At 41.2% G+C, this 14,696-nt stretch overlaps 1 protein-coding gene across 1 annotated transcript in view; it reads left to right on the forward strand.

Annotated features, from left to right (window-relative positions):
- Positions 1–9,769: 9,769 nt before the first annotated feature.
- LOC131890999 (uncharacterized) overlaps positions 9,770–14,696 on the forward strand; it is a 16,337-nt gene continuing 11,410 nt past the window's right edge. Inside the window, exon 1 of the mRNA XM_059240471.1 lies at positions 9,770–10,229. The gene's annotated coding sequence lies outside the window, so the exon portion shown is untranslated. The remainder of the gene's footprint in view (positions 10,230–14,696) is intronic.

Below are 14,696 nucleotides of genomic sequence, written 5' to 3' on the forward strand. Positions count from 1 at the left end.
GAGAATTTAGTCATTCCAGTAACACTGAGGCCAACAACAACCCGTTCTCACCGCAGAGTGAATGTTAGGCATAATTCGCGGTTTACATTAATGAAGTTGGCCAAGGATCGCCGAATATCTCATGCAACGTCTCAAAAGTCGAGGCTAAAAAACAATCTTCTTGAAAGCCACCACAAGGAAAACAAATGCCCAGTCAAGCCTTGAAGGGCATCAAGGCTGTTGGGTCCTCTGAGATGATGAGGAGCAGACCGATGAAAATATTTTCCCAGTCGCGACCGAATTAAACATGACAACGGATGGAGCACGTGCTAAAAGACCATAGGATAATCGGTTCAGGTATTGTGGGATCATGGCCCAATGATGGCCTGGGCTTGAGTAACCCCATTGGTTACAGTGGATCAGGGAGCCTACCGACAACAATTCATACTAGAAAATCCCGGTAAAGGATGCTTTGCCATCGTTTAAAAGCACTGTGCATACATTCTTTAGGAATATGATCCTCATACGTACTCAAACAATGTCCGAGGTTGGCAAAATTCATATACGGTAACTTTCTGGACATGACCGAATGATCTCCTTCAAGCCCATACTTGCAGGCCAAATTGAACAACAAGCTTCACAAGTCAGCCAAGGATTGCAGGATCATCTTAGAGCAAGACTGGATTGATATTTCTAAAGAATCAGTACGTGGCGCTAGGTCTCGTATCGAGCAACGCCTTCTTTTGGGTGTGTCAAAATGGCTGGAAGAGCAAAAACCATAAAATGGAAAATATGACCATTCCAGGGCAAAAATGCTTTGATGTTTAAAAAGATATGGCAATCTTTCCGCAATTACCAATTGGAATATTCAGACCTTGGATCATAGATCAAGAGCATCGACAAAATCTCAAGACTTTTAAATACTGAATGGACGCCAGGGTCGATTTAAGAGAGCACTTCAAGTACGTTCCAGTACAAACACCAAAATGTATCCGTCTTACATTTTCCTCTCATTTTATCATTCCTCAATGCTCCATTCTCTTTTCTTTTTGTCAATTTTATTGATCCAATTCTGTGGTAATACACGTTGAAAGGACCTAAATTAGAAACTAATGCAAACTCCTGAGATTGATATGACCTTGAACGGAATGAAATTTTGTTTAATAAATTTTGGGTCGACACCGTTGAATGATTCATTCGTACAAGATGAAGGTCAAGATGGTGAGCAGGTCTTGTCCATGAAAGACCAACACTATGACGGTAAAGTTCTTGCCTCTTGATAAAATTTAAAAAACAAAAAAACTGATGAACGGAATGAGCACGTTATGTCATTCAGCATCCAGTGTAATCATCTTTGAATTCAACAAACTTTTTCATTTTACTCTGATAAAGACGCAACGAAGGACTGAGAGATATTTAGCTCAATCCCAGACCACACTTCTTGAAGGTGCTTCTCAAGGTGTTTGGTGGAAGAGGCCGGTCACATCAAAATGACCCTCATTTGAAGGACATGATAGAATTAAGGTCAGGGGAATCACCAAGCCACAACTGTTTCCTCTGGGAACATTCGTTTTCAAACAGTTTTCGGGGCTCTTGACTCTTTGAGGCGGAACACCATCTTGCATGAAAATTAATGTTGAAACTTAGGGGCGAATTTCCTTTTTTTCATTGTATGTCCACTCAAGAATGAAATTAGATGAAATAGAGTAAAGGAAAGAAAAATGCCGAATGACAACGTAAGAGAAAGGGCACTGCAATGAAAATACGAAAAACAACAACAAACCTTAGGGTCAATGGGCCTGTGGTGAACTTACTCTTCATGTCAAGGAGGGCTATTTTAGTCAAAACAACATGCTGGTAGTGTTCGGCATTTACTTTTGTGTTTTGAGGAATGAAATGCACATCAGACGCTCCGCAAGGGCCAAACATTGCCCCTCCCATGATCTTTCCAGGGTGCTTCACCATTGGAGCAGACAAGACGTTTTCCGAATTTCGAGCCCAAATGTGGTCGTACATTGAGTTTGGAGGAGGGAATAATTGGAAAGGACTTTCTTCTGAAGTTCAGGACTTTTTGTCCTTGACGTAGGCTAATATGGCCTTTTTCATTATTTCAATAAGGAGGTGGCTTTGTTTGATGCTTATAGTCATGGGCGCCCAAGTGATGCTTCAAATGAACCCTTTGGGATTCCCTACCCACCCATAATCCTTTTTTGATAGCCTTACGGACAGTTTTCAGGCGCTCTGTAGCCCCTTGCCCAAGTTCGGGTTTAGCACATGCTTGATCACTCCTGTCACAACCTTGGGATGACCGGATTGAGGTTTGTCTTGGAGGCTTTTATCAGCCCAGTGGCAAGCCCACCAAAGTTCAACAGTTCGCAATAAGGTCCCCAAGGCCTTAGAGGTAGCTGATTGAGTCATTCCACCCACAATCATACCAACCAAATGTCCTCTGAGTAGGGTGTCTTTGGTGCCAGGCGGTATTTCATATTTTCCAGAGAAGTGATGTTTCGGCAATTAATGCAATTAATACACCTTGGCCAAAACAGCTACTATGCCTTAGTCTTAATTGGAATTTCCTTGTTTAATGTTGATGATATTTAGCACGTGCCTTTGGTTACCCAAATGTCTACTTTATTCTCCGAAGCAATACATATGAAACGAGAAATATAAAATGCCGCGCCGCTAGACTTCAATGGTTCGAGAACTTTACGGTCACGGTGTAGGGGCAGTCCTCCAAAATACTAAGAAGTTTGATGAGCACATCCACTTGAAAGTTAGCAAGGCATTTTAAACATGTGTTATCCATCGTAGATTTCTAGACGCTGGGTGCCGAACGACCGACCCCTCGGTTGGCAAAACAGTACAATGAACCGGTTTGCAATCAATTCCCAGGAGACCATCCATTGTACAGTTTAGCCAAACGAGGTCAATAGTCCGACATCGAGTGTTTAAAAATCTATGATCTAGCATACGTTTAAGTCCAGAGATAGTAGCTGGATTCTTGGATGATTAACATACCCCTCTCGGCTCACCAATGAGACGGCTGCCACAGTGGTTGAAAAGCCTTTTTGAAGTTTGAAAGAAATATCCAAACAAATCTTGGGAACTTTTATAGGCATGTGAGCGTTTAGTCTCAGTCAGAATTCAATAAATCAATCAGATCAAAATTACTTCTTACAACTTTACGAGGTAAAGAACTGAAAAACATGGATTCGAGTATTTTCTCAAAGCTTGATCAGACCTTTTGACCACCGTGATGACTGATGAGACGGGTGAGACGAGAGGAGAGGAGACGACCGAACCTAGGAATCCAGCCGGTATCACGATGCTAGCTATGAACAAGTCTACTGTTGAGCCACACCTTGAATATGATTCACCCATGTGGGCGCCATTCAGTTCAGCAGGTTTGCAAAAGGTCGAACAAGTCCAAAGATGTTTCACTAGGAACATCAGAAGAATGAGAGAGCTCTCGTATTGGGAGAAACTAAAAAAAGTTGGGACGGTACAGTATTCAGAGAAGGTACGAAAGGTATCTAAATATTGTACGTTTTCAAAAGCATTCATGAGCTTTGTCCCAACCCAGGATTTAGGGTCAATTCTAGTGACCCTACAGGCTTAATGTGCGTTTTGAGAGCACCTTCAAGCCTTCGAGAATCCAGGCTAGTTCGAACAATGAAGTCCACATATAACTTCTTTCTCGGGCTCCTTCATTGTTTAATTTGCTTCCCTCTGATATTCGTAGGGAATACGTAGGCCTTGTTGATCCGGTGGCATCTTTCAAGTCAGACTTGAATAAATTTTAAGCTAAGCTAACATTCCAGATCAACCCTTCATTCAAGGACCGGGGATTACATTCATTTCAGGTGTTAGAGGAGCACGTGAAAATTATCATCCTTACTATCAATATTGGAAAAAGGACAAGTCTGGCGAAAGGACCCAAGTGATTTCATTAGTAACATCATGCTTTCCAAGTCACCCTTGGCCTCATAAAATGATGTTAATTCAGTCTTGGGGATAAGTTCATTTCATGATCGCAAGCAGATCTGGTATTGTTGTTGAAACAACGCACAATAAATACAGCTACAACGTTTCCATGATTTTTCACTTCAATGAACTACGAATGTCTAGTCAATCCGAGTATTAGACTTGTCAACCTTGAATTCAAAGCTGGGCTTTAATAATTCCGTAAGCTACTTAAGGACCGCAACTTGAACGTATAACAAAGTGAAAATTTATTGTTTAACATTTTACAACATAGTCGATTTTTCCAATTCTTCGTTGTAAAAACGAAAAACAACAACTTCAATTTGATAGTGCTATGTAATTCTAGCTTTTATTAAAAACTCATAGGACTAAAAACAAAACATAAGCTATATATTTTTTAAGCCTCTTTGGTAGCAATTGAGAACACGCTTGGTTAGGGCTTGACTGCAAATGAGGTTATTTTATATTCAACACCTTCGGAGTAATTCCTGATTTCATCAGTTTTAGCTTCAGAATGCTTCCGTTATATCTGAACTCAAATATCCAGGCAAACAACATCATTATCAAATAACAATAATGTTAAATATATAATATGAAAGACTACTCTTATTTTCTTTGCACAATGTCCAAAAACGCTTAGGGTATTTTAAAACATCACTTAAAAAAATATAAAATTGTATATTTTTAAAACAATGTGTTCAAATATCGAAAGTACACCTAGCTACACATCCTGTTAAATTCTGAATGAGTCTGTTTATGCAACAAGGAATCTTATAGATTTGAGTCTTTCCCGAGGGCTTTGTTGAAACTGAACAAAAAAAACTGTATTCTTGAAACCCCATTCATTTTTATCTTCCCTGGTTGTTTAACTAAGTGTACTTTTGATAGTTCTAGCATGACTGTTAAAAAGACAAAAAAAATCGACCTTCCTCGCAATAGGTTTCATGGAAAATTTCAGTTTCTTTGATTAGGACATCGTGGTTTGTGCGGAATTCTTTACCGCTACTGGGTATGGAATCCACAGCAGTTCAAGAGAGAAAAATTGATGATTTAATTAACTTTTTATTCACATAATATCTAATCCACTAACGATCAAGACTTGGCCGATCTGGTTAGCCCTGGAATATAGGGTTGATCAGGTTTTTTGATCAGAAAATGGTCTCGGTCTGGCTTGAAGGATGCACTGGATCAAAACCTATATTCTCCCTGCGTATATTTGAGGGCCTCAAATTGAACAAAAAAGGAGGCCGAGAAAGAAGAGAATTTGACTCCAATGTTCTGAATAGCCTAGAGTTTGTGTGAACTAATCAATGAAACCTCAGATGCAATCGCTTACTAACTTTCGCTACGAAACATTTTGTAGCAAGCATTTTGACGGACGTCACACCACTTTCTACGCGACCCAGTATGTACTCGTACCAAAAGTATGAAATACGATATCGATTTCGGCAGATAATTGTGAAATTATAGAAGAGGTCTACTTTGAAACTCACAATACCTACACAAACGTTTTACGAATGTCAAGTTCCGAATCTAAAAATTATGACAATTTAGCCAATTATTCAATGGAAACAAACGAGCGGAAATTTAGAGAAATAGCATCAATACTTCATAAAACAAGAGCGCATTTATAAGAGTTTGTTAAACCTCCTTGGGTTTCGAGAGGAGAGTCAGATTTTGAGTTCCACAATGTAGAGTCATTTCAGTTTAACTTCCCACCCTACTTAAGAACAATTTCATGCCCTTTCAATTGCACCCAAGGCAGTTTTTGCAAAATTGAAATGTTCAATTTTACCGTACCGCATACCCTGAGATGATTTCGAGAACTTCTAGATATTGAACAACATGAATGTTTTTTTGCAACTATAAACCGGTTAAGAGCAAATCTGAACTTTCGAACTTACTTAGATCGGTCATCTGTGTTCCAATTCAACTCCCTGACAATGCATGGTATGTGAAAGTATCTTACAAGAATCATGTCCTCAAAAATGATTCCATTAACAATTGCCAAAGCTTTCGGGTAACAATGGTTTTACATGCTTCAACAAATCTGCCTTGGTGTACTTATTTATTTTTGGAAGCTCCTTGGCATTACTAAGAGCCGATCGAGGAAATAGGTCAATACTCACTTGGGGCGATTTATCTCCTCAGCGTGAGCTTCGGACATAGTACTTTAATTGAAGAGAGGTTGGAAACGTGTCCAGTTCTTGGCTGTAAAATCTTGTTTTGAAAGTTCTTCCGCAATGAACAGAATAGATTCCAAGAGCCTGAGAAACAAACGAATTGATCCGCCCAAAGTGCCCTTGATCAAAATATCAAGATTCCTGCAATCTGAGACCAACCACTTATTCCTTACTTCATCGAAGCTTTAGATTGTAGATGAGCATTGTTGCATTCAAAAGCATCTCTTTAAGATAAAGAAACTTCGAATAACAAATGAAGAAGCCATTCCTACTTCTGTGAGAAACTTAAAAATATATTCATGTATAATTTGTCATAAGTTACTTACTAGCCAAAACATTGGTGCTCATGAAATTTCGGATGAATTTTCAAGGGAGTAACTAGTTGCAAATCTAATAATAGAGCAAATACCAAAGACTCAAATCCCAAAAAACTGGACTTGAAATATAGTTTGAATCTGCAAATATTAAAGACATCAAATCCCTCAAAATGGATTTGAAATACTAGTTTGAATCTGCAAATACTAAAGACATCAAATCCCTTAAAATGGATTTGAAATATAGTTTGAATCTGCAAATACTAAAGACATCAAATCCCTTAAAATGGATTTGAAATATAGTTTGAATCTGCAAATACTAAGGACATACCTAAAAACTGTATGTGAAAAATAGTTATAATCTGTCACTCTGGTGCTGCTTATTTTCTGACAAAAGCAGCCTCAAAGTGTTCACATTATTTATAACAACACCATATAAAAAATGCTTCCTTGACCACCACCGAAATTCTGGCCAAAAGATACGTGGATGAACTCTGACCAAATAGACATTCGACAACCAGTACAAGCTCCTAACGGGTCTTGAAGTTATTCTCAAAACGAGCATTTTGATAGTGATTGCTTTTAACAAAAACAGCCGTGTCCCGACAACCCTCTGGCTTTCCCGTTTTCGTCACTTAAAGACCGTTTCAACCAAATGACTTGACCTTTAAGATTATACCGCCCCTTCGATCGATTATTCGTCATTTGTGTCTTATGACCAATCTTCGACTACCATTGACGAGAAGTTGAAAGTGGCCAGGTTTCGCAGAGCTAGCTAACAGGGCAACCCAAATTTGATATTTTTTGATTGATACTGCTAGCATTTTGTTTTCAAAAATGGGCAAAAAGTCGATGCAATATATAATTGAGTTGAAAATCGCAGTGGATATGTTAAAGAACAGTGTCAAAAAAGTACATATCCTCTAGAGGGGCAAGTGTTGAAGTGTTGAAATGCATGCCTTTATTGCCGGGTAGGGAAAAAATACAATTGCTTTCCTATTTGACCTCCTGGTAATCTACAATGACAACACTAAATGGTCTTTTCGTTAAGGCATGAGACACACATCACTGAAAAAATATGGACCATGAAGTCAACTTGTGACGGTGCCTTGAGGAATTCAAACTTTTCAGATATCCAATACAATATATTACTTGAAGTTGTTCTCGTTTGTCATCTAAGAAACATTGGAATGCTCCAAAGCCACGAAATATATGATCAAAATGAATGTTTTTTTTTTACCTATACACCTTTCTCGGAACCAGGCAGCACCCACGGAGCCTAACCTTGTAGTTACAATTCCAGCTGAATCAAATATTTTGATGCATCTTCAGATTACATAACGTCCCCGTGAAACGTTTTGTGTATTCTTGCTGATCTAATGATTGTGTATAACCTCTCAAAATACAATGTGTGAAGAAGTGTAAAGGCATAATTAAATAAACACGGAAGCTGGATTAAAATTTGAAAGACGAGGTTGATATTTGGGCCCATTTTCTTCATCTTTCCAGCAGTTCAAAAATGAATAAGCAGTTAATTTTAGGGCGAAAGTTGACGTCAACAAAAAAACAAGTGCTCTTCTCAAGGTATCCTCATGTAAATTGAGCAAGTAACTTCCTTCATTTGCGATTGAAAGGCCCTATGTTTTATTTTCTTGAACATTGCTTGTTATCGATTCATCTTATATTTAGCCCTTTGTTTTAGTTGTTGAAGAATAGTTTTCGAAAGGTCTTTGACGTCAAAGCTCCAATCTTAAATTGGAGAGGCGCAGCTTTTATCAACGATTGTTCTCAAGGGCCCTTGGATAGATAAAACACAGCAATGCGGCACATGATCAACAAGTAAGTCGAATAAACAAAAGTCTATCATCCATCATAACTTGACAGTTGCTTTCTTCCTGTCTTTAAATCCTGACTACCCTAAAGGTCAATTAATAGGGCGATAAAAAAAAGGAAAAGCTCCTCGATATGGTCTCTTCAAAAACCCACCCCAAACCGATCTATCTGCTCCTCGTACCATGGAACCCACGGGTTTCACGTCACACGTCAGATCGTGTTAGCGATAAGGAGACAGTCAGATGTGTGGTCGGTCACTCGTTGCCATTTGGTCCGTGGCTCTCCTTTAACAACAGATTTGACCATGGGGTCAAGTAAAAAACAGGGAAGGGGGATAGGCCTGTCAGTACTCAAGCCATTGATGGAGGCATAAATCTCTCGCTCTTTCGTTCCGTGGTTCTCCCTCCTTCGTGTTAAAGCTTTCCTGTCCCCCTTGGTTGGTGTCCTCACACTCTGGACATGACTTTGGTGGGAGAATACTACCTCTTATTTTCGAGTTTCCTGCCGAGAGACCTTACCGCATGGGATCAAGTGTAGAAAGCAGTCATGTTCCAGATTTCCAGCCTTTTCAAAGGCAGGGTCATTGGGCAATAATTTGTTCAGGATTGGGGAGGGCCAAGGAGGCAAGGAAGCAAGTAGAAGGGGTCAGAGAGGAGCACATGGTCTCCATGAAGGGATAGCCTCTCTTCGGACTTCACCAATGGTAATGGAGATAAGCGTGTGCGTACGTGTGTGGAGAAGGTAATAGAGAGAAAGAGAGAAAGAGAGAAAAAGAGAAAGAAATAAAGAAAAAGAAATAGAGAGAGATATCACATTCATTTTGTCCAATGTCCAGCTACTCTGACAATCAGATGATGATGACGATGATGAAGAAGAAGCAAAAGACAGTTTTAATGGCAGATGGAATGCCACATTATTTCAAGTGCGGGTGGCAGCTGGAAGGATGAAGGAAATGAGGAGAGAGGGATAAATGGGTGGATGATGATGAATACCAGTTGTTCGATCATGGATAAGGAATAGTGACCAAGTGACCAGCCATCTAAATATTCAACGACAATGGATCGCTCGCTGAGCGGGGAGCCACCACGAGGAAGACCCTTGAACAAAGTTACCCTCGACGTCGCTCAAGATTGATGTACGAAACAACGTCGTCAACTTGGTTCCTTCCTGGAAGAGGTGGAGGAGGGTGACGAGCGAGAAGAAGGTGATGGTGGTCGTGGTCGTGGAGTCGAAGTTGGAGGAGACGAACGAGGCGTTGGAGAAGGAGATATGTGTAGTTGCAAACGTCGCCCAGGAACAGACCCCCCTCATCTGCCTGATGCTGCCGTCTCTCTCCTAGTGCACTAACTCAAAGGGCACAGCTGAGCGATCGTCTTTGGTGCTTTAATAATAATTATCTGGTCCCCAAATTTGCTCGGATTTTACGAGCTTTTCGGGGCCACAGTGAGGTGTGAAACCGAGCCCATCCCAATCACCGGGTTCTGGCGCAACGGAGGGTGTCGAAATTCTGGATCCGCTTCCCCGGATTGGCGGGATATCCACGGATTTCGGACCCGATCTCGGCACCAAAAAAGAACTCTTGCTCAGAAGTTGTCTCGTTCACGCCAGCCGGCAGTCCTGGCACATGAATCTCGGCCGGCCAGGCTGGGAGAGGCCGTGGACGCTAGGGCGGCCAGACCGTCAGAGGGCGTGAGGATCGTCCGTCTACGCGTAGGAGCGGGATCACACCAGTCCACTACCTCCTCCTGCCACTAGTACTACTACTACTACTAGTACTAGTACTAGTACTACCACTACATTCAATGCTAATGCTAGCGCTCGTTCAGAAGAGAGAATCAGCAGTAAGCTGAATTAAAAGTGCAGCAGCAGTGTCTTTGTAGAGACTTTGCAACCATTTCGAAATGAAATCTTGCCGGAAAACAGGGATCTAGGCCAGGTAAGGCTGATATTTTGGTCTCATTCCCCGCCCAAGTACGGCGCCTCTCGAGCCACGGCTGCCCTTTGGGGTTGCAGGGGCGGGAAGGACTTGCATTTGGTGATTTTGTATTTGGATTCCCTTCCTCTTTATCGGTTCCTGCTCCATGGCCGTCTATTCCGTGCGTCACATAGACCAGCCCCTCGGGCCAATCATGCCCGAAATGGCCTCTGGGCCGCTGTTAGGCCGGTGATGGAAGAGGGAAAATTTGGGCAGATTCTCAATTGACGAGGGGGCACAATTGAAGATGGGACCAAACATGGTCGAAATCAATTGGAACATGAGACATGGATCATGTCGTTTGTCACTTGAGATTTGAGGTGGTCACTCACGCAAGCCAGGGTGGGTGGATCTTTCAGAAGGGTGTTACCAGTTCCTGTCATAGGGGGAGTTCCGGCTTTTTTCAGATTGAAATTGGAAGAATTGGCAGTTGTAAAGTCTACCCTTATGTATCAATTAGTACAGTCATGTCGCTAGGGAATTAGCTGTAACAGTCATTTTTACTAAAATTAGGATCTTCACGATTGATAATGTTTCTGAGTGGTAAATGCCTCGTGCCTTCGTGCTAATCATGTAATTTACAAATGTGAGTCGTCGTGAATCTTCAATGGCCTCCTTAGTCCTCAATTAGCTGCGGAGACTGCTTGCACCAGAATTTGATGATCCTCCCAAGCAAGAGGAATATCTCACACCCTTCAGCGTTCATGCTGTTGTCGTTGAATAAAAGGGCTAATTTATCCAAGATAAGGACGAATTTCCTTCCATCTTAGACTATCATCCAATTCAAATGCCTGCTTCACGTCGACTTGAAACTATTTTTGCCTTCCGTGAAGAAAGGGTGTGAATATGAAGACCCATAAACTACCTCGTTCATTACTTTGATGACCAGTACGAAAGGGTTATAAAACGTGCAAGATAATTCCCGGACACATGAGAGTCTTAAGTTCAGTCTGAGGGTTAGAATTCAGATTGGTACTAAGAAAAATAGCCTGATTGCCCAACCAACTAGCTCAGTATTTATGTCGAGCTCGTATTTATTGTTCCTGAATGTGTTACATTCATTTTTGTTGTCAAGTGTGCCAATTTACCTCAATATTGACCAACATGCTACATTATTTCCGTGCAGAAGGTTTTAACTAATTTTTCATTTAGCAACAAATTTGTGTCTCACGTAGAAGAGACTTAAAAGGCCCGAACCAGATAATGATAATTAAAAAGTAAGTTTTTTGGAATTAAAATCACCAGAGCTTCTTGCAAAGAGCGATGCCAAGATTCTAATGAAAATGTCTGCTCTTGTCTGATCTCATTGCTTCATTCAGTGCAGACTGCAAACAGTGAGCCAGGCAGGCTTATCTCTCGTTCACGAATTCATTGGCCAAATTTCAGGTCCTTAAGACGAGCAGCTCTTAGTCAGGGTCATACATACAAGTGAGCTCGCTTTGATTTGTATCACATACGAAAGAAATCGCAAGTTCTTCCAATCTCGATTCAAAACTTTGGTGTATAATCTTTGAATTCCCAATGAATTTTAACACTTCAATTTGACCCCTTGAAGGAACATCAATCTGTATTCATGAGAAAGGCTTCCCTAGTAAACAGGCCTCGAGTTGCGGAAGTGCCCTTTGCTTAGTATTTCAATCAAAAATGGCTACTTGTTCATTTACAACGTCCGATAATGATTCTAACCACTAACCACTATCCAAGCACCTCTCTCTCTCTGTCTTCACTCAATACGTACAGTGTAAGCCAAATAGCAACTTGCAAATATGAACATGGATATTTGAGGAGCTATTTTGCGAATAGATGGACAAACGAGCTTTAGAGATGGGAAAAAGCTCATGAAAAATACCCAACAAGAGCTCTGGAGTTGTTGTTGTTGTTGATGATGATAATGGTAGTGGTGGTTGGCTATGACCAATCCTTGACGAATTAGGCATTTGCATTGGACTCCTCGGAGGTTGTTGGGCAAATGCAAGTGCAAGTTGTCCCTTCCAAGTTGATTTCATCCACTTTTGACTTTTGGATGAGTTTTCGTCTGAAAGTTTTTCCAACCCTGCTGTGCCGTGTGGCAAAAAAGGGATGCATGGAAACATAAAGCCAAAAGCCAAGGGAAATGCTCATTGGAAGAACCAACAGCTTCTGGCTCGTCTTGTAACCTTAAGCCATAACTTCTTGCTTGTATTCGTAGCCCAGGCTCTTAGTCCAGTCAAAAGTGCAACAAGAATTGGACTTCTAAATGCATCCACACAGACCTCGGTAACCTTTTTAATCTCTCTATGGGTCAGGAGAGTTGGTGTTCTTAAGATAGAACGATGAATCGAATCCGTATTGGCAGCTTCTGACGGATTGGGTCGGAAAATGCGAGCTTTGTGAGGCAAGAAGTCCTGGCTTTCATGGAGCATGATCTGGCATTAAATGCAATGCAATACTTGGGACATGAGACTGCTGCTCCTGCTGCTGCTGTTGATGATGATGTTGTTGTTGTTGTTGAGCCTCTCCTGAGTTAAGGCTGTCGAATGGAGCCATGAAGGAATTCTAATATTGGTGGCTTGCCCGGCCAGACTTGGATTGCTTAATTCCGGATTTGTTCTTCTCTTTCTTTGAGCTTGAGTGGATTGGTTGGTTGATAACTTAGAATGTTAGGGAGAGAGAGAAAAAAAAAGAACCTGTTGTCGGTAGTCACATTTTTAATACAAGGGATGGAACGTATTAGAAATGTTACCAAAGTGCATCAAGCAAATTCAGACACAATAGCTTTGAAGGCTAAAGACGCATTAAATTGACAGGATGGATGAGACTGTTTTTGGCTCCCCTGTTAAAGCCTTGGTTAATCATTGCTGTCGACAAGTCTGAGGCAGGTCATTTTTTGTGTGGCCATGATTATATTGCCATAGATTTCACGCTCCTTGGTCGCTTTGAATCGTTTCCATTAATCAAATATGATGCATGGCACACGAGCGGGAAGTCAAAGCAGAGAGGAAGGAGGGGAAAGAAATGCCAAGAGCTGTTTGCAAACGGTCTTAAAAACGCCTTTCATCATCACTGGCATCTCGGCGAGGATGTTGTAGTAAACATTTTACACGCCGATACCGAAGACAGGTCTACTCGTTTTTTTAAGCATTAAGGACAATCAGCCTAATAAGGGCTACACTTTTACTAATCTATGAATGCCCCATCCAGGAGCATCATTTGCTAGGGGAATGAAATATCTTTTCAAACTGCCATGTGGCGGAATCTACTCTCCACTATGATGCTTTTTTGACTGAGAGATTTTCCAAGAGAACAATATTTTCGACTGTAGCTTACATTTCAAATGGTTCGAGCAACCAAAATAGCGAGGAGTGGAAGAAGGCTTTTGTACAGAATTCAGACTAACAGTACGTTCCATGTAAAATTCGGTGGTTGCCGGCTGTTGCATGCTTGTCTGGGAGATGAGAGAGAGCGAGAGAAAATACCAATGCAGTAAATCTAGTCAAGACTACCGACCAGTTGGTAGTAAGATTCATGCAGTCAGGTTTACTCTGAAATAGGCTCCAGGGAATATGCTCTTATAGATAGAGGAGTCTCGAAAAGAAAACAAAGGAATACTTCAGGTGGATGCAATCTTGAATTTGTCCAAGAAAAGATCCAAAGGTCTCCCTTCCTCCTCTCCATTCCAAGACATTCCAATGAAATCTGTAAATGTGTTCTTTTGGTGTTTATGGCTCGGAAAGTTTGGAAAGCGCCCCGTATATGGACTCAATTTGTGTAAATCGCGAGCAAAAGTTTCTTTTTTAGTCTGGAAGAAGAGCATTGTACACAAAGGTAGTGTTCTTGTGCAGCTAGCGATGTTCTCATAGCATATAAGAGAAGTGCTGATGGTGGTGGGACTTACATTAGGCCTGAATTCAGGCCAATCCAGACATGTGCATGCGCCACCCCGAGTGAATGCCATGAAAACGAGCTGAAATAAGGAGACAGAGAGAAGAAGGAAACATGTCACGGCTGATGATTCGAATTAGATTCCCTCGAAGGAGGTCATGGACATTTAGCAATTCATATGGAGACACTATTCGGTTCAAGTTGTTGGCTTAGTAGCTCTCGGATTGTGAAGAGACACTTGTGACCAGCAGTGGTTTGGCGGTGTACATCCCTACATCCACATTTATGCCAATGTGCTTGCCTTTCTCGGCCTAAGCACAGGGAGCTCTTTCGTGCTTGGGCTAGACAGAGGCCAATTTTCCCCCGTACAATTTTCAAGGGGTCTGAGGAAGAAAATAGCGCAATGTCGATCAATTTCTAAAGATCTTCGTTTCTCAAGACTCGAACAAGATGAGAGCTGGAAATGAACGATACAAAGCTCGTTTTCCTTCAGTCAACACGGCTTGTCAATGACGGTCCGAGGGTTGAAATGAGTTTTCTCAAAATCTTTAATTCGACCCCAGATTG

This window comes from Tigriopus californicus, chromosome 11 (genome assembly GCF_007210705.1).
Source record: "Tigriopus californicus strain San Diego chromosome 11, Tcal_SD_v2.1, whole genome shotgun sequence".
Taxonomy (NCBI): Eukaryota; Metazoa; Arthropoda; class Copepoda; order Harpacticoida; family Harpacticidae; genus Tigriopus; species Tigriopus californicus.